This window comes from Heterodontus francisci, unplaced genomic scaffold, assembly GCF_036365525.1.
Source record: "Heterodontus francisci isolate sHetFra1 unplaced genomic scaffold, sHetFra1.hap1 HAP1_SCAFFOLD_185, whole genome shotgun sequence".
NCBI classification, from domain to species: Eukaryota; Metazoa; Chordata; class Chondrichthyes; order Heterodontiformes; family Heterodontidae; genus Heterodontus; species Heterodontus francisci.
In genome coordinates, this window is record NW_027140672.1 from 883,606 (window position 1) to 898,052 (window position 14,447).

Below are 14,447 nucleotides of genomic sequence, written 5' to 3' on the forward strand. Positions count from 1 at the left end.
GGGGCGTGGTCTGTTTCCAGGGTGACGGCAGTGGGGGTGAAGTCTGTTTACAGAGTGACGGGAGTGGGGTCGGGGTCCGTTACCAGAGTGACGGGAGTGGGGGCGGTTTCTGTTTCCAGGGTGACGGGAGTGGGGGCGGGGTTTGTTACCAGGATGACGAGAGTGGGGGTGGGGTCTGTTTCCAGAGTGACGGGAGTGGGGTACGGGTTCTGTTTCCAGGGTGACGGGCGTTAGGGCGGGGTCTGTTTCCAGGGTGACGGGAGAGGGGCGGAGTCTGTTTCCAGTGTGACGTGGTGGGGGCGGGGTCTGCTTCCAGGGTGACGGGAGTGGGGGCGGGTTCTGTTTCTAGATTGGCGGGAGTGGGGGCTGTGTCTGTTTCCAGGGAGACGGGAGCGAGGGCGGGGTCTGTTTCCAAGGTGACAGCGAGTGGGGGTGGTGTCTGTTTCCTGGGTGACGGGAGTGGGGGCGGTGCCTGTTGCCAGAGGGACGGCGAGTTGGGGCTGGGTCTGTTTCCAGAGTCACGAGAGTGAGGGCGGGGTCTGTTTCCAGAGTGACGGGAGTGGGGGCGAGGTCTGTTTCCAGAGTGACGGGAGTGGGGGCGGGGTCTGTATCCAGAGTGACGGGAGTGGGGGCGGGTATGTTTCCAAACTGACGGGAGTGGTGGCGGGGTCTGTTTCCAGGGTGACGGGAGTAGGGGCGGGGCCTGTTTCCAGGGTGACGGGAGTGGGGGCGGGGTCTGTTTCCAGAGTGACGGTGTGGGGGCGGGGTCTGTTAACAACGTGACGGGTGTGGGGGGCGTGGTCTGTTTCCAGAGTGACGGGAACGGGCCGGGATCTGTTTCCAGAAGAACGGGAGTGGGGGTGGAGTCTGTTTCCAGAGTGACCGGAGTGGGGGCGGGGTCTGTTTCCAGAGTGACGGGTGTGGGGGCGGGGTCTGTTACCAAACTGACGGATGTGGGGGGCGGGGTCTGTTTCCAGGGTGACGGGAGTTGGGCGGGTTCTGTTTCCAATGTGACGGGAGTGGGGGCGTGGTCTGTTTCCAGGGTGACGGCAGTGGGGGTGAAGTCTGTTTACAGAGTGACGGGAGTGGGGTCGGGGTCCGTTACCAGAGTGACGGGAGTGGGGGCGGTTTCTGTTTCCAGGGTGACGGGAGTGGGGGCGGGGTTTGTTACCAGGATGACGGGAGTGGGGGTGGGGTCTGTTTCCAGAGTGACAGGAGTGGGGTACGGGTTCTGTTTCCAGGGTGACGGGCGTTAGGGCGGGGTCTGGTTCCAGGGTGACGGGAGTGGGGGCGGAGTCTGTTTCCAGTGTGACGAGGTGGGGGCGGGGTCTGTTTCCAGGGTGACGGGAGTGGGGGCGGGGTCTGTTTCTAGATTGGCGGGAGTGGGGGCTGTGTCTGTTTCCAGGGAGACGGGAGCGAGGGCGGGGTCTGTTTCCAAGGTGACAGCGAGTGGGGGTGGTGTCTGTTTCCTGGGTGACGGGAGTGGGGGCGGTGCCTGTTGTCAGAGGGATGGCGAGTGGGGGCTGGGTCTGTTTCCAGAGTGACGGGAGTGAGGGCGGGATCTGTTTCCAGAGTGACGGGAGTGGGGGCGAGGTCTGTTTCCAGAGTGACGGGAGTGGGGGCGGGGTCTGTATCCAGAGTGACGGGAGTGGGGGCGGGTATGTTTCCAAACTGACGGGAGTGGTGGCGGGGTCTGTTTCCAGGGTGACGGGAGTAGGGGCGGGGTCTGTTTCCAGGGTGACGGGAGTGGGGGCGGGGTCTGTTTCCAGGATCACGGGAGTGGTGGCGGGGTCAGTATCCAGGGTGACGGGAGTGGGGGCGGGGTCTGTTTCCAGGGTGACGGGAGTGGGGGCGGGGTCTGTTACCAAGTTGACGGGAGTGGGGGCGGTGTCTGTTTCCAAGGTGACGGCAGTAGGGGCGGGGTCTGTTTCCAAGGTTAGGGGAGTTGGGACGAGGTCTGTTTCCAGAGTGATGGGAGTGGGGGCGGGGTCTGTTACCAAGGTGACGGGAGTGGGAGCGGGGTCTATTTCCAATGTGACGGCAGTAGGGGCGGGGTCTGTTTCCAAGGTGAGGGGAGTTGGGGCGGGGTCTGTTTCCAGAGTGACGGGAGTAGGGGCGGTGTCTGTTTCCAGAGTGACAGGAGTGGGGGCGGTGTTCTGTTTCCAGAGTGACGGGTGGGGGGCGGGGTCTGTTTCCAAGGTGATGATAGTGGGGGCGGGGTCTGATTCCAAGGTGATGGCAGTAGGGGAGGGGTCTGTTTCAAAGGTGAGGGGAGTGGGGGCGGGGTCTGTTTCCAGAGTGACGGGAGTAGGGGCGGGGTCTGTTTCCAGGGTGACGGGAGTGGGGGCGGGGTCTGTTTCCAGGGTGACGGGTGTGGGGGCGGGGTCTGTTACCAAGGTGACGGGAGTGGGGGCGGGTTCTGTTTCCAAGGTGACGACAGTAGGGGCGGGGTCTGTTTCCAAGGTGAGGGGAGTTGGGGCGGGGTCTGTTTCCAGAGTCACGGGAGTAGTGGCGGGGTCTGTTTCCAGAGTGACAGGAGTGGGGGCGGTGTTCTGTTTCCAGAGTGACGGGTGGGGGGCGCGGTCTGTTTCCAAGGTGTTGGTAGTGGGGGCGGGTTCTGTATCCACAGTGACGGGAGTGGGGGCGGGGTATGTTTCCAAACTGACGGGAGTGGTGGCGGGGTCTGTTTCCTGGGTCACGGGAGTGGTGGCGGGGTCAGTGTCCAGGGTGACGGGAGTGGGGGCGGGGTCTGTTTCCAGGGTGACGGGAGTGAGGGCGGGGTCTGTTACCAAGATGACGGGAGTGGGGGCGGGGTCTGTTTCCAAGGTGACGGCAGTAGGGGCGGGGCCTGTTTCCAAGGTAGGGGAGTTGGGGAGGGGTCTGTTTCCAGAGTGACGGGAGTGGGGCGGGGTCTGTTTCCTGGGTGACGGGCGTTGGGGCGAGGTCTGTTTCCAGGGTCACGGGAGTGGGGGCGGAGTCTGTTTCCAGTGTGATGAGGTGGGGGCGGGGTCTGTTTCCAGGGTGACGGGTAGTGGGGGCGGGATCTGTTTCCAGAGGGGCGTGATCTGTTTCCAGAGGAACGGGAGTGGGGGCGGGGTATGTTTCCAGAGTGACGGGAGTGGGGGCGGGGTCTGTTTCCAGAGTGACGGGTGTGGGGGCGCGGTCTGTTAACAAGGTGACGGGAGTGGGGGCGGGATCTGTTTCCAGGTTGACGGGATTGGGGACGTGGTCTGTTACCAAGGTGATGGGAGAGGGGGCGGGGTCAGTTTCCAGGGTGACGGGAGTGGGTTCGGGGTCCGTTACCAGAGTGACGGGAGTGAGGGGCGGGGTCTGTTTCCAGAGTGATGGGAGTGGGGAGGGTTCTGTTACCAAGGTGATGGGAGTGGGGGCGGGGTCTGTTTCCAGAGTGACGGGAGAGGCGGCGGGGTCAGTTTATAAAGTGACGGCAGTGGGGGCGGGCTCTCTTTCCAGGGTGACTGGAGTGGCGGCGGGATCTGTTTCCAGGGTGACGGGCGTTGGGGCGGGGTCTGTTTCCAGGTTGACGGGAGTGGGGGCGGGGTCTGTATCCAGGGTGACGGGAGTGGGGGCGGGGTCTGTTTCCAGGGTGACGGGAGTGGGGGCGGGGTCTGTTACCAAGGTGACGGGAGTGGGGGCGGGGTATGTTTCCAAGGTGACGGCAGTAGGGGCGGGGTCTGTTTCCAAGGTGAGGGAAGTTGGCGCGGGGTCTGTTTCCAGAGTGTCGGGAGTAGGGGCGTGGTCTGTTTCCGGGTTGACGCGAGTGGGGGCGGGGTCTGTGGGCGGTGTCTGTTTCCAGAGTGACAGGAGTGGGGCGGGGTCTGTTTCCTCTGTGACGAGAGTGGGGGCGGGGTCTGTTTCCAGAGGAACGGGAGTGGGGGGGTCTGTCTCCAGAGTGACGGGAGTGGGGGCGGGGCCTGTTTCCAGAGTGACGGTGTGGGGGCGGGGTCTGTTAACAACGTGACGGGTGTGGGGGGCGTGGTCTGTTTCCAGAGTGACGGGAACGGGTCGGGATCTTTTTCCAGAAGAACGGGAGTGAGGGTGGAGTCTGTTTCCAGATTGACCGGAGTGGGGGCGGGGTCTGTTTCCAGAGTGACGGGTGTGGGGGCGGGGTCTGTTACCAAAGTGACGGATGTGGGGGGCGGGGTCTGTTTCCAGGGTGACGGGAGTTGGGGCGGGTTCTGTTTCCAATGTGACAGGAGTGGGGGCGTGGTCTGTTTCCAGGGTGACGGCAGTGGGGGTGAAGTCTGTTTACAGAGTGACGGGAGTGGGGTCGGGGTCCGTTACCAGAGTGACGGGAGTGGGGGCGGTTTCTGTTTCCAGGGTGACGGGAGTGGGGGCGGGGTTTGTTACCAGGATGACGAGAGTGGGGGTGGGGTCTGTTTCCAGAGTGACGGGAGTGGGGTACGGGTTCTGTTTCCAGGGTGACGGGCGTTAGGGCGGGGTCTGTTTCCAGGGTGACGGGAGAGGGGCGGAGTCTGTTTCCAGTGTGACGTGGTGGGGGCGGGGTCTGCTTCCAGGGTGACGGGAGTGGGGGCGGGTTCTGTTTCTAGATTGGCGGGAGTGGGGGCTGTGTCTGTTTCCAGGGAGACGGGAGCGAGGGCGGGGTCTGTTTCCAAGGTGACAGCGAGTGGGGGTGGTGTCTGTTTCCTGGGTGACGGGAGTGGGGGCGGTGCCTGTTGCCAGAGGGACGGCGAGTTGGGGCTGGGTCTGTTTCCAGAGTCACGAGAGTGAGGGCGGGGTCTGTTTCCAGAGTGACGGGAGTGGGGGCGAGGTCTGTTTCCAGAGTGACGGGAGTGGGGGCGGGGTCTGTATCCAGAGTGACGGGAGTGGGGGCGGGTATGTTTCCAAACTGACGGGAGTGGTGGCGGGGTCTGTTTCCAGGGTGACGGGAGTAGGGGCGGGGTCTGTTTCCAGGGTGACGGGAGTGGGGGCGGGGTCTGTTTCCAGGGTCACGGGAGTGGTGGCGGGGTCAGTATCCAGGGTGACGGGAGTGGGGGCGGGGTCTGTTTCCAGGGTGACGGGAGTGGGGGCGGGGTCTGTTACCAAGTTGACGGGAGTGGGGGCGGGGTCTGTTTCCAAGGTGACGGCAGTAGGGGCGGGGTCTGTTTCCAAGGTGAGGGGAGTTGGGACGAGGTCTGTTTCCAGCGTGACGGGAGTGGGGGCGGGGTCTGTTACCAAGGTGACGGGAGTGGGAGCGGGGTCTGTTATCAATGTGACGGCAGTAGGGACGGGGTCTGTTTCCAAGGTGAGGGGTGTTGGGGCGGGGTCTGTTTCCAGAGTGACGGGAGTAGGGGCGGTGTCTGGATCCAGAGTGACAGGAGTGGGGGCGGTGTTCTGTTTCCAGAGTGACGGGTGGGGGGCTGGGTCTGTTTCCAAGGTGATGGTAGTGGGGGCGGGGTCTGATTCCAAGGTGATGGCAGTAGGGGCGGGGTCTGTTTCAAAGGTGAGGGGAGTGGGGGCGGGGTCTGTTTCCAGAGTGACGGGAGTAGGGGCGGGGTCTGTTTCCAGAGTGACAGGAGTGGGGGGCGGGGTCAGTTTCCATGTTGATGGGATTGGGGCGCTGTCTGTTTCCAGAGTGACAGGAGTGGGGGCGGCGTCTGTTTCCAGCGTTACGGGAGTGGGGGCGGGGTCTGTTTCCAGTGTGACGGGAGTGGGGGCGGGGTCTGATTGCAGGGTGACGGAGTGGGGGCGGGGTCTGTTTCCAGGGACACGGGAGTGGTGGCGGGGTCAGTATCCAGGGTGACGGGAGTGGGGGCGGGGTCTGTTTCCAGGGTGACGGGTGTGGGTGCGGGGTCTGTTACCAAGGTGACGGGAGTGGGGGCGGGTTCTGTTTCCAAGGTGACGACAGTAGGGGCGGGGTCTGTTTCCAAGGTGAGGGGAGTTGGGGCGGGGTCTGTTTCCAGAGTCACGGGAGTAGGGGCGGGGTCTGTTTCCAGAGTGACAGGAGTGGGGGCGGTGTTCTGTTTCCAGAGTGACGGGTGGGGGGCGGGGTCCGTTTCCAAGGTGTTGGTAGTGGGGGCGGGTTCTGTATCCACAGTGACGGGAGTGGGGGCGGGGTATGTTTCCAAACTGACGGGAGTGGTGGCGGGGTCTGTTTCCTGGGTCACGGGAGTGGTGGCGGGGTCAGTGTCCAGGGTGACGGGAGTGGGGGCGGGGTCTGTTTCCAGGGTGACGGGAGTGAGGGCGGGGTCTGTTACCAAGATGACGGGAGTGGGGGCGGGGTCTGTTTCCAAGGTGACGGCAGTAGGGGCGGGGCCTGTTTCCAAGGTAGGGGAGTTGGGGCGGGGTCTGTTTCCAGAGTGACGGGAGTGGGGCGGGGTCTGTTTCCTGGGTGACGGGCGTTGGGGCGAGGTCTGTTTCCAGGGTCACGGGAGTGGGGGCGGAGTCTGTTTCCAGTGTGATGAGGTGGGGGCGGGGTCTGTTTCCAGGGTGACGGGAGTGGGGGCGGGATCTGTTTCCAGAGGGGCGTCATCTGTTTCCAGAGGAACGGGAGTGGGGGCGGGGTATGTTTCCAGAGTGACGGAAGTGGGGGCGGGGTCTGTTTCCAGAGTGACGGGTGTGGGGGCGCGGTCTGTTAACAAGGTGACAGCGAGTGGGGGTGGTGTCTGTTTCCTGGGTGACGGGAGTGGGGGCGGTGCCTGTTGTCAGAGGGATGGCGAGTGGGGGCTGGGTCTGTTTCCAGAGTGACGGGAGTGAGGGCGGGGTCTGTTTCCAGAGTGACGGGAGTGGGGGCGAGGTCTGTTTCCAGAGTGACGGGAGTGGGGGCGGGGTCTGTATCCAGAGTGACGGGAGTGGGGGCGGGTATGTTTCCAAACTGACGGGAGTGGTGGCGGGGTCTGTTTCCAGGGTGACGGGAGTAGGGGCGGGGTCTGTTTCCAGGGTGACGGGAGTGGGGGCGGGGTCTGTTTCCAGGGTCACGTGAGTGGTGGCGGGGTCAGTATCCAGGGTGACGGGAGTAGGGGCGGGGTCTGTTTCCAGAGTGACGGTGTGGGGGCGGGGTCAGTTTCAAAGGTTTGGGAGTGGGGGCGGGGTCTGTTTCCAAGGTGACGGCAGTAGGGGCGTGGTCTGTTTCCAAGGTGAGGGTGTGGGGGGGCGGTGTCTGTTTCCAGAGTGACAGGAGTGGGGCGGGGTCTGTTTCCTCTGTGACGAGAGTGGGGGCGGGGTCTGTTTCCAGAGGAACGGGAGTGGGGGGGGGTCTGTCTCCAGAGTGACGGGAGTGGGGGCGGGGCCTGTTTCCAGAGTGACGGTGTGGGGGCGGGGTCTGTTAACAACGTGACGGGTGTGGGGGGCGTGGTCTGTTTCCAGAGTGACGGGAACGGGCCGGGATCTGTTTCCAGAAGAACGGGAGTGGGGGTGGAGTCTGTTTCCAGAGTGACCGGAGTGGGGGCGGGGTCTGTTTCCAGAGTGACGGGTGTGGGGGCGGGGTCTGTTACCAAACTGACGGATGTGGGGGGCGGGGTCTGTTTCCAGGGTGACGGGAGTTGGGCGGGTTCTGTTTCCAATGTGACGGGTGTGGGGGCGTGGTCTGTTTCCAGGGTGACGGCAGTGGGGGTGAAGTCTGTTTACAGAGTGACGGGAGTGGGGTCGGGGTCCGTTACCAGAGTGACGGGAGTGGGGGCGGTTTCTGTTTCCAGGGTGACGGGAGTGGGGGCGGGGTTTGTTACCAGGATGACGGGAGTGGGGGTGGGGTCTGTTTCCAGAGTGACGGGAGTGGGGTACGGGTTCTGTTTCCAGGGTGACGGGCGTTAGGGCGGGGTCTGGTTCCAGGGTGACGGGAGTGGGGGCGGAGTCTGTTTCCAGTGTGACGAGGTGGGGGCGGGGTCTGTTTCCAGGGTGACGGGAGTGGGGGCGGGGTCTGTTTCTAGATTGGCGGGAGTGGGGGCTGTGTCTGTTTCCAGGGAGACGGGAGCGAGGGCGGGGTCTGTTTCCAAGGTGACAGCGAGTGGGGGTGGTGTCTGTTTCCTGGGTGACGGGAGTGGGGGCGGTGCCTGTTGTCAGAGGGATGGCGAGTGGGGGCTGGGTCTGTTTCCAGAGTGACGGAGTGAGGGCGGGGTCTGTTTCCAGAGTGACGGGAGTGGGGGCGAGGTCTGTTTCCAGAGTGACGGAGTGGGGGCGGGGTCTGTATCCAGAGTGACGGGAGTGGGGGCGGGTATGTTTCCAAACTGACGGGAGTGGTGGCGGGGTCTGTTTCCAGGGTGACGGGAGTAGGGGCGGGGTCTGTTTCCAGGGTGACGGGAGTGGGGGCGGGGTCTGTTTCCAGGATCACGGGAGTGGTGGCGGGGTCAGTATCCAGGGTGACGGGAGTGGGGGCGGGGTCTGTTTCCAGGGTGACGGGAGTGGGGGCGGGGTCTGTTACCAAGTTGACGGGAGTGGGGGCGGTGTCTGTTTCCAAGGTGACGGCAGTAGGGGCGGGGTCTGTTTCCAAGGTTAGGGGAGTTGGGACGAGGTCTGTTTCCAGAGTGATGGGAGTGGGGGCGGGGTCTGTTACCAAGGTGACGGGAGTGGGAGCGGGGTCTGTTTCCAATGTGACGGCAGTAGGGGCGGGGTCTGTTTCCAAGGTGAGGGGAGTTGGGGCGGGGTCTGTTTCCAGAGTGACGGGAGTAGGGGCGGTGTCTGTTTCCAGAGTGACAGGAGTGGGGGCGGTGTTCTGTTTCCAGAGTGACGGGTGGGGGGCGGGGTCTGTTTCCAAGGTGATGATAGTGGGGGCGGGGTCTGATTCCAAGGTGATGGCAGTAGGGGAGGGGTCTGTTTCAAAGGTGAGGGGAGTGGGGGCGGGGTCTGTTTCCAGAGTGACGGGAGTAGGGGCGGGGTCTGTTTCCAGGGTGACGGGAGTGGGGGCGGGGTCTGTTTCCTGGGTGACGGGTGTGGGGGCGGGGTCTGTTACCAAGGTGACGGGAGTGGGGGCGGGTTCTGTTTCCAAGGTGACGACAGTAGGGGCGGGGTCTGTTTCCAAGGTGAGGGGAGTTGGGGCGGGGTCTGTTTCCAGAGTCACGGGAGTAGGGGCGGGGTCTGTTTCCAGAGTGACAGGAGTGGGGGCGGTGTTCTGTTTCCAGAGTGACGGGTGGGGGGCGCGGTCTGTTTCCAAGGTGTTGGTAGTGGGGGCGGGTTCTGTATCCACAGTGACGGGAGTGGGGGCGGGGTATGTTTCCAAACTGACGGGAGTGGTGGCGGGGTCTGTTTCCTGGGTCACGGGAGTGGTGGCGGGGTCAGTGTCCAGGGTGACGGGAGTGGGGGCGGGGTCTGTTTCCAGGGTGACGGGAGTGAGGGCGGGGTCTGTTACCAAGATGACGGGAGTGGGGGCGGGGTCTGTTTCCAAGGTGACGGCAGTAGGGGCGGGGCCTGTTTCCAAGGTAGGGGAGTTGGGGAGGGGTCTGTTTCCAGAGTGACGGGAGTGGGGCGGGGTCTGTTTCCTGGGTGACGGGCGTTGGGGCGAGGTCTGTTTCCAGGGTCACGGGAGTGGGGGCGGAGTCTGTTTCCAGTGTGATGAGGTGGGGGCGGGGTCTGTTTCCAGGGTGACGGGTAGTGGGGGCGGGATCTGTTTCCAGAGGGGCGTGATCTGTTTCCAGAGGAACGGGAGTGGGGGCGGGGTATGTTTCCAGAGTGACGGGAGTGGGGGCGGGGTCTGTTTCCAGAGTGACGGGTGTGGGGGCGCGGTCTGTTAACAAGGTGACGGGAGTGGGGGCGGGATCTGTTTCCAGGTTGACGGGAGTGGGGACGTGGTCTGTTACCAAGGTGATGGGAGAGGGGGCGGGGTCAGTTTCCAGGGTGACGGGAGTGGGTTCGGGGTCCGTTACCAGAGTGACGGGAGTGAGGGGCGGGGTCTGTTTCCAGAGTGATGGGAGTGGGGAGGGTTCTGTTACCAAGGTGATGGGAGTGGGGGCGGGGTCTGTTTCCAGAGTGACGGGAGAGGCGGCGGGGTCAGTTTCCAAAGTGACGGCAGTGGGGGCGGGGTCTCTTTCCAGGGTGACTGGAGTGGTGGCGGGATCTGTTTCCAGGGTGACGGGCGTTGGGGCGGGGTCTGTTTCCAGGTTGACGGGAGTGGGGGCGGGGTCTGTATCCAGGGTGACGGGAGTGGGGGCGGGGTCTGTTTCCAGGCTGACGGGAGTGGGGGCGGGGTCTGTTACCAAGGTGACGGGAGTGGGGGCGGGGTATGTTTCCAAGGTGACGGCAGTAGTGGCGGGGTCTGTTTCCAAGGTGAGGGAAGTTGGCGCGGGGTCTGTTTCCAGAGTGTCGGGAGTAGGGGCGTGGTCTGTTTCCGGGTTGACGCGAGTGGGGGCGGGGTCTGTGGGCGGTGTCTGTTTCCAGAGTGACAGGAGTGGGGCGGGGTCTGTTTCCTCTGTGACGAGAGTGGGGGCGGGGTCTGTTTCCAGAGGAACGGGAGTGGGGGGGTCTGTCTCCAGAGTGACGGGAGTGGGGGCGGGGCCTGTTTCCAGAGTGACGGTGTGGGGGCGGGGTCTGTTAACAACGTGACGGGTGTGGGGGGCGTGGTCTGTTTCCAGAGTGACGGGAACGGGCCGGGATCTTTTTTCAGAAGAACGGTAGTGGGGGTGGAGTCTGTTTCCAGAGTGACCGGCGTGGGGGCGGGGTCTGTTTCCAGAGTGACGGGTGTGGGGGCGGGGTCTGTTACCAAAGTGATGGGAGTGGGGGCGTGGTCTGTTTCCAGGGTGACGGCAGTGGGGGTGAAGTCTGTTTACAGAGTGACGGGAGTGGGGTCGGGGTCTGTTACCAAAGTGACAGGAGTGGGGGCGGGGTTTGTTACCAGGATGACGGGAGTGGGGGTGGGGTCTGTTTCCAGAGTGACGGGAGTGGGGTACGAGTTCTGTTTTCAGGGTGACGGGCGTTAGGGCGGGGTCTGTTTCCAGGGTGACGGGAGTGGGGGCGGAGTCTGTTTCCAGTGTGACGAAGTGGGGGCGGGGTCTGTTTCCAGGGAGACGGGAGTGGGGGCGGGGTCTGTTTCTAGATTGTGGGGAGTGGGGGCTGTGTCTGTTTCCAGGGAGATGGGAGCGAGGGCGGGGTCTGTTTCCAAGGTGACAGCGAGTGGGGGTGGTGTCTGTTTCCTGGGTGAAAGGGAGTGGGGGCGGTGCCTGTTGCCAGAGGGACGGCGAGTTGGGGCTGGGTCTGTTTCCAGAGTGACGGGAGTGAGGGCGGGGTCTGTTTCCAGAGTGACGGGAGTGGGGGAGAGGTCTGTTTCCAGAGTGACGGGAGTGGGGGCGGGGTCTGTATCCAGAGTGACGGGAGTGGGGGCGGGTATGTTTCCAAACTGACGGGAGTGGTGGCGGGGTCTGTTTCCAGGGTGACGGGAGTAGGGGCGGGGTCTGTTTCCAGGGTGACGGGAGTGGGGGCGGGGTCTGTTTCCAGGGTCACGGAGTGGTGGCGGGGTCAGTATCCAGGGTGACGGGAGTGGGGGCGGGGTCTGTTTCCAGGGTGACGGGAGTGGGGGCGGGGTCTGTTACCAAGTTGACGGGAGTGGGGGCGGGGTCTGTTTCCAAGGTGACGGCAGTAGGGGCGGGGTCTGTTTCCAAGGTGAGGGGAGTTGGGACGAGGTCTGTTTCCAGAGTGACGGGAGTGGGGGCGGGGTCTGTTACCAAGGTGACGGGAGTGGGAGCGGGGTCTGTTTCCAATGTGACGGGAGTAGGGGCGGGGTCTGTTTCCAAGGTGAGGGGTGTTGGGGCGGGGTCTGTTTCCAGAGTGACGGGAGTAGGGGCGGTGTCTGTTTCCAGAGTGACAGGAGTGGGGGCGGTGTTCTGTTTCCAGAGTGACGGGTGGGGGGCGGGGTCTGTTTCCAAGGTGATGGCAGTGGGGGCGGGGTCTGATTCCAAGGTGATGGCAGTAGGGGCGTGGTCTGTTTCAAAGGTGAGGGGAGTGGGGGCGGGGTCTGTTTCCAGAGTGACGGGAGTAGGGGCGGGGTCTGTTTCCAGAGTGACAGGAGTGGGGGGTGGGGTCAGTTTCCAGGTTGATGGGAGTGGGGGCGCTGTCTGTTTCCAGAGTGACAATAGTGGGGGCGGCGTCTGTTTCCAGCGTTACGGGAGTGGGGGCGGGGTCTGTTTCCAGTGTGACGGGACTGGGTGCGGGCTCTGTTTCCAGTGTGACGGGAGAGGTGGCGGGCTCTGTTTCCTGGGTGACGGGCGTTGGGGCTGGGTCTGGTTCCAGGGTAACGGGAGTGGGGGCGGAGTCTGTTTCCAGTGTGACGAGGTGGGGGCGGGGTCTGTTTCCAGGTGACGGGAGTGGGGGCGGGGTCTGTTTCTAGATTGGCGGGAGTGGGGGCGGGGTCTGTTTCCAGGGAGACGGAGCGAGGGCGGGGTCTGTTACCAAGGTGACGGCGAGTGGGGGCGGTGTCTGTTTCCTGGGTGATGGGAGTGGGGGCGGTGCCTGTTTCCAGAGGGACGGCGAGTGGGGGCTGCGTCTGTTTCCAGACTTACGGGTGTGAGGGCGGGGTCTGTTTCCAGAATGACGGCAGTGGGGGCGGGGTCTGTTTCCAGAGTGACGGAAGTGTGGGCGGGGTCAGTTTCCAGGGTGACGGGAGTGGGTTCGGGGTCCGTTACCAGAGTGACGGGAGTGGGGGCGGGGTCTGTTTCCAGAGTGATAGGACTGGGGACGGGTTCTGTTACCAAGGTGACGGGAGTGGGGGCGGGGTCTGTTTCCAGAGTGACGGGAGAGGCGGCGGGGTCAGTTTCCAAGGTGACGGCAGTGGGGGCGTGGTCTCTTTCCAGGGTGACTGGAGTGGCGGCGGGGTCTGTTTCCAGGGTGACGGGCGTTGGGGCGGTGTCTGTTTCCAGGGTGACGGGAGTGGGGGCGGGGTCTGTATCCAGGGTGACGGGAGTGGGGGCGGGGTCTGTTTCCAGGGTGACGGGAGTGGGGGCGGGGTCTATTACCAAGGTGACGGGAGTGGGGGCGGGGTCTGTTTCCAAGGTGACGGCAGTAGGGGCGGGGTCTGTTTCCAAGGTGAGGGAAGTTGGGGCGGGGTCTGTTGCCAGAGTGTCGGGAGTGGGGGCTGGGTCTGGTTCCAGGGTAACGGGAGTGGGGGCGGAGTCTGTTTCCAGTGTGACGAGGTGGGGGCGGGGTCTGTTTCCAGGGTGACGGGAGTGGGGGCGGGGTCTGTTTCTAGATTGGCGGGAGTGGGGGCGGGGTCTGTTTCCAGGGAGACGGGAGCGAGGGCGGGGTCTGTTACCAAGGTGACGGCGAGTGGGGGCGGTGTCTGTTTCCTGGGTGATGGGAGTGGGGGCGGTGCCTGTTTCCAGAGGGACGGCGAGTGGGGGCTGCGTCTGTTTCCAGACTTACGGGTGTGAGGGCGGGGTCTGTTTCCAGAATGACGGCAGTGGGGGCGGGGTCTGTTTCCAGAGTGACGGAAGTGTGGGCGGGGTCAGTTTCCAGGGTGACGGGAGTGGGTTCGGGGTCCGTTACCAGAGTGACGGGAGTGGGGGCGGGGTCTGTTTCCAGAGTGATAGGACTGGGGACGGGTTCTGTTACCAAGGTGACGGGAGTGGGGGCGGGGTCTGTTTCCAGAGTGACGGGAGAGGCGGCGGGGTCAGTTTCCAAGGTGACGGCAGTGGGGGCGTGGTCTCTTTCCAGGGTGACTGGAGTGGCGGCGGGGTCTGTTTCCAGGGTGACGGGCGTTGGGGCGGTGTCTGTTTCCAGGGTGACGGGAGTGGGGGCGGGGTCTGTATCCAGGGTGACGGGAGTGGGGGCGGGGTCTGTTTCCAGGGTGACGGGAGTGGGGGCGGGGTCTATTACCAAGGTGACGGGAGTGGGGGCGGGGTCTGTTTCCAAGGTGACGGCAGTAGGGGCGGGGTCTGTTTCCAAGGTGAGGGAAGTTGGGGCGGGGTCTGTTGCCAGAGTGTCGGGAGTAGGGGCGTGGTCTGTTTCCGGGTTGACGGGAGTGGGGGCGGGGTCTGTTTCCAGAGTGACGGGTGTGGGGGCGGGGTCAGTTTCAAAGGTGATGGGAGTGGGGCGGGGTCTGTTTCCAAGGTGACGGCAGTAGGGGCGGGGTCTGTTTCCAAGGTGAGGGTGTGGGGGGGCGGTGTCTGTTTCCAGAGTGACAGGAGTGGGGCGGGGTCTGTTTCCTCTGTGACGGGAGTGGGGGCGGGGTCTGTTTCCAGGTTGACGGGAGTGGGGGGGGGTCTGTATTCAGAGTGACGGGAGTGGGGGCGGGGCCTGTTTCCAGAGTGACGGGTGTGGGGGCGGGGTCTGTTAACGTGACGGGTGTGGGGGCGTGGTCTGTTTCCAGAGTGACGGGAACGGGGCGGGATCTGTTTCCAGAAGAACGGGAGTGGGGGTGGAGTCTGTTTCCAGAGTGACGGGTGTGGGGGCGGGGTCTGTTACCAAGCTGACGGATGTGGGGGCGGGGTCTGTTTCCAGGGTGATGGGAGTTGGGGCGGGTTCTGTTTCCAATGTGACGGCGTTAGGGCGGGGTCTGTTTCCAGGGAGACGGG